The following is an 11,623-nucleotide window of genomic DNA, read 5'->3' as shown; positions in this document are numbered from 1 at the left end:
TGAAAATTTAACAATGGAACATTGTGGACAATTTCAACCCAGTAAAGTAATAAATTATAAGATTTCACTCAATATTTTAATTACACAACGTATATTTGGACAGTGTTTAATAAAAATAAAAACTATCAACTTCTATTTTATGTCAGGCACTGAGAAAGATAAATTAGGGATTGATGCCAACCTGCAATCTGCCTGTTTTCCTCTCTGATCCTGCTTTAAATGTTGTCCCAGTCCTAAACTCTGGCTTGTGTGTTTTATTCTTTATGTATTAGTTTGCTAGGGCTGCTGTAATAAAGTACCACAAACTGAGTGGCTTAAACAACAGAAATTTATGGTCTCACAGTTTGTACTTCTAAAATCAAGACATCTGTAGGGTCCTGATTCCCCTGTAGGCACTTGAGAAGGATCTGTTCCAAGCCTTTCCCCTGGCTTCTGGTAGTTCCTTGGTTTGTGGCACCGTAGCTCCAGTTTTTGCATGGCATTTTCCCTATGTGCCTGTCTGTGTGTCCAAATGTTCCCTTTTTATAAGGACATCAGTCGTACTGGGTTTGAGGCCCACCCTAACCCAGTATGACCTCATCTTAACCAAATCTCCATTTCCAAATAAGGTCACATTTTGAGGTACTGAGGGTTACGACTTTAACATGAATTTTGGAGGGGACATAATTCAACTCATACCACTTTAGTTCGGTGTTTCTCCAAGTTTGGTCCACAGACCACATTTATCAAAATAACGTGGATGTTCTTATTAGAAATGAAGGTTCCCAGACTTCACCCTAAACAAGTGATTCTCAGATGAGGGGAGTGATTTTTTTTGCCCCCAGGGGACATTTGGCAATGTCTGGAAACAGGACTGGGGAGAGGTGCTACTGGTATTGCTACAATGCACAGGACAGTCCTCCACAACAAGAAAATGATCCCACCTCCAATGTCAACAGGGCCAAGATTAAGAAACTGTACCCTAGAACTGCTAAATCAGAATCTCTGGGGCCTTGAAATGTACATTTTGACAAGCATCTCAACTACTTTTACCCACACTAAAGTTTGAGAAACACTGCACATACAAAAACCTTTTCTAGGCGTATGTGCGTGCTCCATTTTGTTCCAGATATCAGTTACCTCTCTTATTTATTAGCCATGCTAATTATGATAAGATAATCTAAGTATTACAATTTAGCAATTCACACAATTTATATGTCTTCCTGTACTGGAAACTTGTTTCTATTTTAAAATTTCGATACCATATTACATTATTTTGGGTCAACTGTCTACATCCTCTGGATGCCCTTTGTCTGATGAAAATTGTTGCCAATCTCTGGCTTTGGCAAAGCAATGCTGCACCTCCTCCAGTCCACTAGTTTCTCCTGCACTCAGAGTGCCTGCCTTGTCTGTTTCATATATTTCTCTCATCCCTTGCAGTCATGCTGCTATTCTCTCAATTTCTTTCTCTTCTTTACTTCTGGCATTTGAAAATATTTTTAGGGTACATTAGTGGTGCCTTAAAAGCAGAAACAAGAAAATGGTAGAGTCATAAAAGACACAAGAAGCACAGGGAAAAAATCTTAAAACTTCCATTAAAATAGGTCATTGGACACTGTTATGTATTTCAATGTATGACAAATTGAGAACTTGATGCCTCTCTAAAAAATTGTTTTAAATATTCCCTTTTAGAGAGAATCTTCCATTTTCCTGATAAAACTTCCATAGAGAACAGGCAAGCTGTTCAGAAATATATATATATATATATTTAATCCAGAGATTATAAAATCAGATTATTTTGGTCCTGCATTATCCTTACTGACTATTACATTATCCAAGCTGACTATTTTACTAATGACTTTTTGCTAGTTTTCTAAAGTCATCACTGCTAAAATTTTGAGAACAACTCTAGCCTCCTGTTCCAACAACCAGAATCCCCTAATAGTTTCTTTCTCTTTCAACAATTTCTTAGGAATTAAAACTTCTCATGTCATTCAAACATACTTTCTGTGACATTATATGACCTTTAAGCCAGCTACCTCTTTGTGGCCAGCAATCATATATTCAGCTCTTGAATTCTAAAATGCAACCTAACCTTTCCAAAAGCTTTCATCCAAAAAGCCTTTTCTTTTTTTTTTTTTTAAATCGACTGCTGAGAATAAGCAAGGCATGGAATAAGCAGCCTTTATACTAAGCTGAGTTTTTAATATAAATATTAAAATCAAACGTATAAACAAAAGTGTGGTAACATATAGCACAGTCTGTACAGTTCGATCCAGAAAGAGATCTTTTGTGATATTTGCATCCAAAATTTGACACCTGATGGAGGAAAGTTACACAATACAGTTCCGCCGAACTAGCCAGCCAACTGTTGCTAGTGTAAACTGATCACTTAACATATGAAGTCAAGAGACTACTTCAAAAAAATCAGAAAGGATAAAGCAGTGGGGTTGCAACATCAGTTCTCCCTTCTTCTATAATGCTTTCTACTGTCTGAAGGAGACCAGAGTGAAGCACAATGAGAAAATGATGAAATTTTACGAGATTCTTGTGAACTGGGCTTTCGAAACTACTGAAGACGGAAAGTCATAAAATTGTCATCTAAGAATTCCTACCCTGAGAGTAATCCCTCCTGGCCACAATTCTCCAAAATTGGTACCCTAGGGAACAGAATTATCAAGTGAAATGTTATCTTTCCCAGTCATCTCTAATGTCTTACTAGAGAGAAAAATGTGAAAGAAAAACTTTGGTGGTGACATATTCTACCAGTGCCCTTAAAGGTGACTATGCGTAAGATACCCTCCCTCTCAGTACCCACCAATCCTTCAAGACCCAATCAGCACTTTGCCACTTCTAAGAAGTGGGCTCAGATAAATGGAAAGAGTGCTGCAATTGGAGGTCTAGGTCCAAATCTTGGCTTTGTTACTTAACTATTTAAGGAAAATCTCTTGTCTTCTTGGTGACTCTGTTTTCTAATGTTCAAGGTGGGAACAATAATACTTGCCTCACAGAATTCTATACTTGGCACATGGTGGGCAATGAGTAGATATTTCTTTACTTAAAAGCCTCCTCCAATTACTCCAGCATACATGACTTTTCTCCCATCTCCCTGAACCCTGGCACATCGCTTATAAAATTCATTTGTCTCTTAATCTACCTTGGGGTACCTTTATGCTCGCAGAGTTAAGAGATGAGTGGTTTGAAGCATAGCAGCAACCTAGGCTCTTAAGCATGTTGTTCCTCTGCCCTCAGACACCTTGAAGTGTTGGATGAATGAATGTCTAAACCACATGTGCCTCTCGTGCCTCTTTCTGTCAGACTGATGTTTCCAAATAGTGAAGATAAGCACTAGAGGAAGCTGGAATGATAGAGGACTAGGGAAATAAGGACGGAAGTGGTTATTGAGGCATATCACAAACCAGAGGGAATAAAGGCACCTCAAATGGCAGAACAAGGACGTTGGATCTCCTTGGCTGATTTCCTTTCTCTGTCTCAAAGTGGTCTCCAATGTGCTGAAGGGGATGTAGGATTCTCAACTCCATCTTCCCTTCACCTAGGGAAGTGTGTATACAAACATCCTAAATACTGCTTCCTGTGTCTCTTCCAAGTGGAAAAGTGTCATTATGTAGCTGTTTCTCAGATTTTTTACATAAAATTATTCTTTGCCATAACAAAATAAATCCTGATTTTTTTGCTCCGTATTTCCTAGAAAATTAGGAGAAGCCTATGATATGAAACACGGTGGGGGTCAAGGTTCTTCCCTGTGTGCATCTATGCCAGGACGCAAGATCTGGCCCTAGCAAATCTCAATGTTCAAGTTCCTTTTCAGCCACACTGAACCTCTCCCTTCCTTAATACACCATGCCTTTGGGTGTGCCATGGCACTAACTGAAGCACCCTTTACCTGGTTAATTTCTACTCATCCTCCAAACCTCAGTGTAGAACTGTAGAAAACTCAGTTCTTCCACGCAGCCTTCCTGGATGGGTCTAGGCTGGGCCACTGTCCCTCCTATGAACTCACACGATATCCTGGGACATCTCCCCTCTTTGTAGCGTTAATCACACAGTAATGAAAGTACCACTTGTAGGCACCCCATCTGTATACTATGCTTTGGGAGGACAGATGCCATCCTGTTCATCGTCACATCCTCAGTACCTACCCTGGACCAGGCATGTAGAGATCCTCAAAACACATCACTACAACAAACGAAGAAGGGAATGGTATGCGTTATTGTTATTGCCTTGAGCTTTGAAGACATGAAAATGTACAAGACAAGAAGTGACTTTTGCCTGAATTTTTGTAGTGTGATGATCAATTCGTTTTAGCTTTAAAATTCTAAACTAAAATAATACGCGATGTTCACAAAGCTTGTAGTCAAGAAAGTACCATGTAGGCAATTCTCTGTCACTTTTCGGAGAAATGCATCAGTGGGGCCATTGCAAGCCTTTGACGTGACTCTGTTTACCTACATGTTATGGCCCACATGTCAACATTAGTCACCAAACAGCTAGTCAAGCACACACATTCTTAACAGTTTGAGTCATTTCATTTTCTGGAAGGTAATGTATCCACAGTTTTGATATCAGTCGAGGAAGGTCTCATTATTCTAATGTTGCACATACGAGAAGCCTCTCCTACTCTGCAGAGCCTGTTTCTGGGTTTCTTAAGCTCCTCCATTATATCACAAGCTTCTTGCATGTCTTCTCCAGATTTTAACAGCCACAGTGCCAAGCATGATGCCGGGCACATAGCAGATGATTGAGGGAATTACAGAATAGCAATTTTGACTGTTATAGGGGCATATAGTCACTTCTGATGTTATTTTATTCACTTCTCACAACAGCCTCAAGAAGATATATTATCGGGCTTCCCTGGTGGCACAGTGGTTGAGAGTCCACCTGCCGATGCAGGGGACACGGATTCGTGCCCCGGTCCGGGAAGATCCCACATGCCGCGGAGCGGCTGGGCCCGTGAGCCATGGCCGCTGAGCCTGCGCATCCGGAGCCTGTGCTCCGCAACGGGAGAGGCCACAGCAGTGAGAGGCCCGTGTACAGCCAAAAAAAAAAAAAAAAAAGAAGATATATTATCATTCTTATCTTATAGGTAAGGAAATGGGAATTTAGAGATGTTGGGATGCTTGCCTGAAGTCATGTTACTTGAATGTTGGTGCCAGGAGTTCAATCCAGGAGAGTCTGATCTGAAGCTCACCCCTGTTCCACCACCACACCCTGCCTTTCAGTACATGTTTACTAAATTGCTTTATTACTAATTTCCGTAGGAGACAAATGAATCAGCTAGCACAACTAATTCATCTAGGGGAAGGGGCAACAGAGAGGATATTGATAGGTTATATAAATGAACTTTTGTCTTTGGTGCTAGTGGAATTAGCCACTAAGAATAATCAGAAGCATAATGTAACCAGTACCTAGAGCTGCAAACACACCAATTTGGCAGGCAGACCTAAGAAATTGAGTAACACTTCTTGACAAACAGCATTAACCTAACTGCGTGAACAGGTCTCTAAGAGAAACAAGGGGAGGCAGACATGGCTGGTTGCCCATGTTGTCCATCCATTCTCCTTTTCCTCCTTAGAAACGCGGTGCTAAAGGCCACAGTTCCTAGTCTCCCTTACAGCTAGTTACGGTAAACTGAAATGTGAGGACTTCATAAAAGTGCTCTTCAAAGGAAAAAGGAGTACCTTTCTGCCTTTCCTTTTCCTGCTGGCTGGGATGCAGATGTGATGGGTTGAAGTCAAGTAGCCATTTTGGATCAGTCGAGGATGACCAGAGCAGCGTGCCATAGGAAGAGTCTAGCTTCTGATGACCTCTGAGCTGCCATCCTGCTCTGGTCTGCCAAACTCTAGAATTACTCTGTGTGAAAGAATAACAAGCTTTCACCTTGTTTAAGCCAAAGGTGGAAGTGGAAATAGCCAGTTTAGTGATTTCCATCATTTGCAACAGTGTCCCTCCTGCGTGTTATTCTGTTTCTGTCCAATTTATTTCATTTTACAATACTGCAGATGTTTATATTTCCTGGAACCTACACTGCACATTTGAAACTAGCAAGCAGCAAACATCACTTCTGTGTCACAGACTGTTTGGTTATTGATCCTATCTAACAAGTTCACAGTAAGTCCTTTGGAGGTGACTCTGATTAAAGGTCAGGAGGCCACATGTAAACTCTACAAATAACCTCAAGTTTTGAATTATACAATTTAAAAGTTTAGGCCCTACCTCAGCTTTCTCTTATCTGACCATCGATCTAATGCCGCATCATTTTTATTCTCCCAAATGGCATATTAGCCTACTTGATGGTTAACTGCAAATGTTTACTGAGTTTACATATAATAAAGTGTAAAACATGTGCTGTATACAGTGAGTTCACAGCTGTATTGTAAGGGTTTTGATTCTTTAATAATCAGTTTACTGAATGGGGGTAAACTCTGTGGGGTTATAAATAGGGAACGGGTTTACTTTTCTCTAACCTTCAAATATAGATTCTCTCATTATAGGTAACGCTTCAGATAGATCCTATAGTTTTTTAGTCACTTTTTAGTATTTAAGGCTTACTTTCAGGTATTAAAGACAAATATATTTCAGTCTAAATCAAAACCTTACATTGAATTCTCTAATCCAATTACATCTAATCTCACATGTAGTTCAGAGTTTCCCCTGGCCTTCCCCACCCCCAGCCCAGGCCTGATCCAAGGCTTAGGCACCCACAGTGGGCATGAGGAGGGGGTGTGTTCTTTTTCTCACTCTGCCTTTACTCTCTACCCATTGCATAGAGAGTAATCCCTGCCCATTCTAATCTCTGCCCTTTTTTCCTGTCGTATGCCCCCCTTGCTCAATTCTCTCCAGTCCCATTGGCCTCCTTTGCATCCCAGAACATATTAAACATGCTTCTGCCAAGGGCCTTGAGTTTCCTGTTTCTCTTCTTCTCTCTTCCCCCAGCCATCTGCATGGCTGGCTCCCTCACTTTTAAGCCTCTGCTCAAATGTCCCCTTATCAGTGAGGCTTCCCCGACTACTCTATCTCAAGTGACACACACCCACACCCATCACTTCCTTACTCTGCTTTAAGTTTCTCATCTCACCATCTGATAAATTACACTTCTGCTGGCATCTCCCCTCCTGCTGTCTTTATGAGGCAGGTCAGGAAGTAGCGTAGCTTTCTCTCTTTGTGAGAAGAAAAGCCAAAACACTCTCTGCTCCTTTGAATTCCTGTTCTCCTTGACTTTCTTCAACCAACTTTCACAATTTGGTCTTGTCGTATAGAGAAGCTGGAAGTGAGAGTTTCGTAGATACTGGACTGATCTGTCTTCTTTTACTAAGTCTGCCATGGATGTGTCAGGCACTCTCTTTAGAACATGGGGGCAATTGTCTCTTATTATTCTCAGCTTTGGGACTTCAGCTCAGATATAGAGATGAAAAGTAAAACTTCATTCAACATGCTGTTAAATAAGAACATTCTCACAGTCTAGTGTGTTCTAATTGACACAGAGAGAACATTTGAATTTGAGGTAACCATTGTGATATGAGCAAGAGGCTCCATGGATTCAGGATGTCCAATTTTTAGGAAATAGGAACCTAGGCATTTACACAGTTCAAAAGCAATTAAAACTGGTTATGCAGTGATATTGCCACTAGATCCAGCCATGCTAAAGTCAATGCCTGGACTTTTTATATGAATCAATTAATTTCTCTTTTTTTCTTAAGCCAGGTGACTTGGCTTTTCATCACTTGCCACCCAACAGCCCTGGCTGTCCCCATGCCATTTCTTGACTTAAACTGCTGCCTGTGTATTGTCATCACAGTTGCTACATTCCTGGCATATTTTCTCAAGTTGGACTTTTCCCAGGGAGTGCTGATAATTGAAAGGATTTATTAATGTCCCACTCTCGAATTCTTCTGGCCACAGAGCACAATAGAAGAAATATTGTCAGTAATTGTTTTGACAAATTCAGTAATGCTATGTTTGGATGCATAGTTGTGTTTGCGGTTCTGAATTATATTGCTCTACATATGGCTGAAGAAAATATTTTCTTATTCATTTTCCATAATAATCCAACAAAGTAGGCTCATATTCTTGGTAATCATCATTTGCATTAGTCTTTAGATAAGCATACAAATATCTTTAGGTTATTAATCTTTTATATTCAAATATGAGTTATATACCTAACTCCAAAGGTACTATAATCCTTTAAGGAACTTAAAGTCCTCTAACATTCATTCATTCTCCCTAGTGCCTGAGACATATTCCTCTAATAAAGAGATTTATAAAGTAATATATAACCCAGTCAATGTGGTTTACATCTTTGAGAATTTTTAGCAATGTTACTGTTGGGAGAATTAATTTTCTGGAAGAAATTGGAAATTATTGCTAATTTCAGATTTTAGCCATAATTCAGAGTGTGATAAAAACCAGGGTGTGATATTATACACCCACCAAAGTTCTAACTTTAATTTCCTGTTTTTACTCTGAAAAGAAAATGTTTATGGGAAGAAGTACCAAAACTTGAGAGGAAATTTGAAATCAAATTTGAATCAAATAGATTCACCCCAAAAAAAGAACTTTGAGCTCCAGATAACATAAAATACTACACGGGGTCTAGTTTTGGATTCCCCCTTCTGATAGGGATGTGGAGATAATAGAGAGGTTCCTAAGAAAAACAGGAAAAGATTGTGGGGTAGGATTGGTAAAGTAAGATCCAGTGGTTCTTTACTGAAAAAGAAAAGCTGATCTCAAATTCTTATGTCTGCTTGTTTATAAATTAATTCATTAAACAAATGTTTATTACATGTTTACTGTATACCAGGCACTATGGTGAGTTTTCATCCTGTAGAGTAGGAGACAGACAATGAAATAAGTGACTATAATCATTGTAATAATGCTGAGGGAGCGAGGGAGGGTCCAGGCCCTATGGGAGTCTGGAAGAAGAGCAGGTGAGCCTGTGAAGGCAGCGACCAGAGAAACCTCATGAGGTGTGGTTTGACCTGAGACTTGAAGGATGGGTATGAGTTTTCCTGGTGGATAGGGAAGGGCATTTTAAAAAGCATATGCAAAATAAAAAGTGTGTCTGAGGATTCCCGGGTAGATTATGATAGGGAGGGAGTAAGACTGGAGAAGACTGGACAACGAAATGAAGGTGGGAAGAGAAGCAGTTACCTTACTCCTTATTCTTTAGAGTTTGGATTTGTCTTAAAGGCAACGGGGAGTGGCTGAAGGATATTAATCTAGGGAGGAACATTATCATATTTGCATTAAAAAAAGCTTTGTGGAGTGTTTTCATAAGGAGAAAGCTAATGAGTTCCCCATATCCACAAGAGAGAGAATAAGATGGAAAAAATGAGATAAAAGGATTGAATCATTGCAAGAGAGAGTTCGATAAGACAAAGAACTTGACCCTGTGGTCAAGACAGGTTGTGAAGACCTGACGATGTTTTATAAAGGATGGTCATCTTTCACATTTTAAAATATGTGTCTGGTTTGAGGCAAGAGGTTACATATGCTGAGATTTCCTAAAGTATGTTCTTTAGAAGAATTGTTAATTGTTCCTTGAATAAAAAACAAAATTTTACTGCTCTCCAAAAGTTTGGCTTGGGTGCACTGGAGAGGCCCCCAAAAGTGCTGTAGGACTTTTTACAGCCTTTAACATGCTAATGTGCCTTGTGAATCTTTGAGTGGGACATTGGATTCAGGGTTTCCAAACTTAATTTATCACAGGACCCCTATGGTCTTCTGTCCTATAGAGAACACTTGGTAAAATAATGAACCAGATATATTTGATTCCTTTACCAACTCTAAGATTTTTCCCTTAGGTTCTGAAATCCTAAGAAGTATTTAAGACTTGGAATTACTTTTCCAGAGTGCTTATCCATTACAAGTCCATGCTCTTACAGTTCTCAAGCAAGTCTGTCAAAATTTAATAAAAACTAGGCAATGACTACTTTTTAGATCCCTTATTTTTAGGATAGAATCAGATAAAATATGAACATATGTGCTGGCCTTAAACTCAAATCAAACTAGAATCCTAAGGGCCAACTTCTTTTTTTTTTTTTTGACTGCGCAGAATGCGGGATCTTAGTTCCCCGACCAGGAATAGAACCCGTGCCCCCTGCAGTGGAAGCACAGAGTCTTAACCACTGGACCGCCAGGGAAGTCCCCTCCTAAGGGCCAACTTAGTAGACAATTCAGGAAACCAAAGGTATACTCATTTCAAAAAATTAAAAGAAAACAGGGAATAGATAAGCTGTCCCTCATCCCTCCACATAAAGATATTTCCTGACAGCAATTCAAAACTCAGAGAGGGAATTAGAATTCTAATGCGTAGTTTTAACAGAGAGATGGAATTTTGGAGTCATCTAAAGAACGTCACCTTTGGGAATGTGACATTAGGTTGCCGGGCATAAGACTTGGGACATTCAAAAAAAACTCTCAAAAATAGATTTTCTAGTGATTTAATCTAACCCTCGAATTGCAAATAGACTTCAATTTAGATGTCAATTCCAATTAGTCGGCAGTGTTGCTTGAAGTATTAGGTTGTGAAGAGTTGAGAGTCTCCATCCACTTTTGAAGTCATACATGGAGGTACGTTAGGTCATAAAGTGTGCTGGTAAGCTGGATTGGATGAGAAAAAATGATTCAGTAGATCTTATCATTCACTCTTAAGATGATTCCTAATTATTTGTTTTTGTTTTGCTCTTTTGAGATATTGTTTAATTATTTTTTCTCTCAATATCACTTGTATGTAGGAAAACTATTCATTTTTATAAAAGATATTTTTTAACCCGCAAAAAAAAAAAAAAAAAAAAAAAGAAGATCTTGTCAGGTCATTCAATGTATGTAACCCCAGAGGTCTGGAAGAAGCTGGTGTCCAAGAGAACCATATTACATTGATGCAAGTTAAAAATGTGAACTTTGCAGAAATGTGGTACAACAATGCACCCCATAGAAAGGGGTCCTTGACAAGGAAGTTACAAATCTCTTTTACCACATGATGTGTAAGTCTTCAAATTTAATCTAGTGTGTATATGCAAATTTCTGTATGGTTGGTCTTTTCTGTGAGTACATCGAGTTTGTGTTCATTATTGTGTTTTGCCAAGCAGGACTGTAAATCCTTAATGAAATTCTCAATATAAGGAGTAAAGGATTTTCTTTCCTTTAGCAAATGGGGCCTCTGTTACCCACAGGTATCCCACAGTCCCTGCAATGGGTGACACTGTCAAAGGGAAGGATATTTCACTGGGAATAAAGAAGGAAAACAGTAGTATGTCCTTGTTGATTACACAGTCCAGACAAATCCTGGCCACCATCTCCTGCAGGAGCAGGGGGCTTGCTCTGTTGGTAGACAAGCTGCTACCCAAGTGGAGTGATGCACCTGGTGAGTCAGGACCCCTTACAACTTCACACCCAGCTTCCTGCCCAAATCGGAGTCAATTCTGTTTCTTAGCCAAATGACATAAAAAACAACTTGAGGAAAATATAAAGAAAGTTATGCCCTTTTGAGACAGTTTATTTCCAGTAGTGTCTAGCCTGTGGCTAAAATTCGGATTTGAAATTAGGAGAGCTGAGTACAGACTAGGCAAAGACAGAAATGGAAAGTTCTCTGGGCCTTTCCCACCTTTAACAGGCACTACTTCAG

The sequence above is a fragment of the Lagenorhynchus albirostris genome, chromosome 2 (genome assembly GCF_949774975.1).
Source record: "Lagenorhynchus albirostris chromosome 2, mLagAlb1.1, whole genome shotgun sequence".
Lineage (NCBI taxonomy): Eukaryota > Metazoa > Chordata > Mammalia > Artiodactyla > Delphinidae > Lagenorhynchus > Lagenorhynchus albirostris.
The sequence above is the reverse complement of the archived record's forward strand: the minus strand, read 5'-3'. Positions refer to the sequence as shown.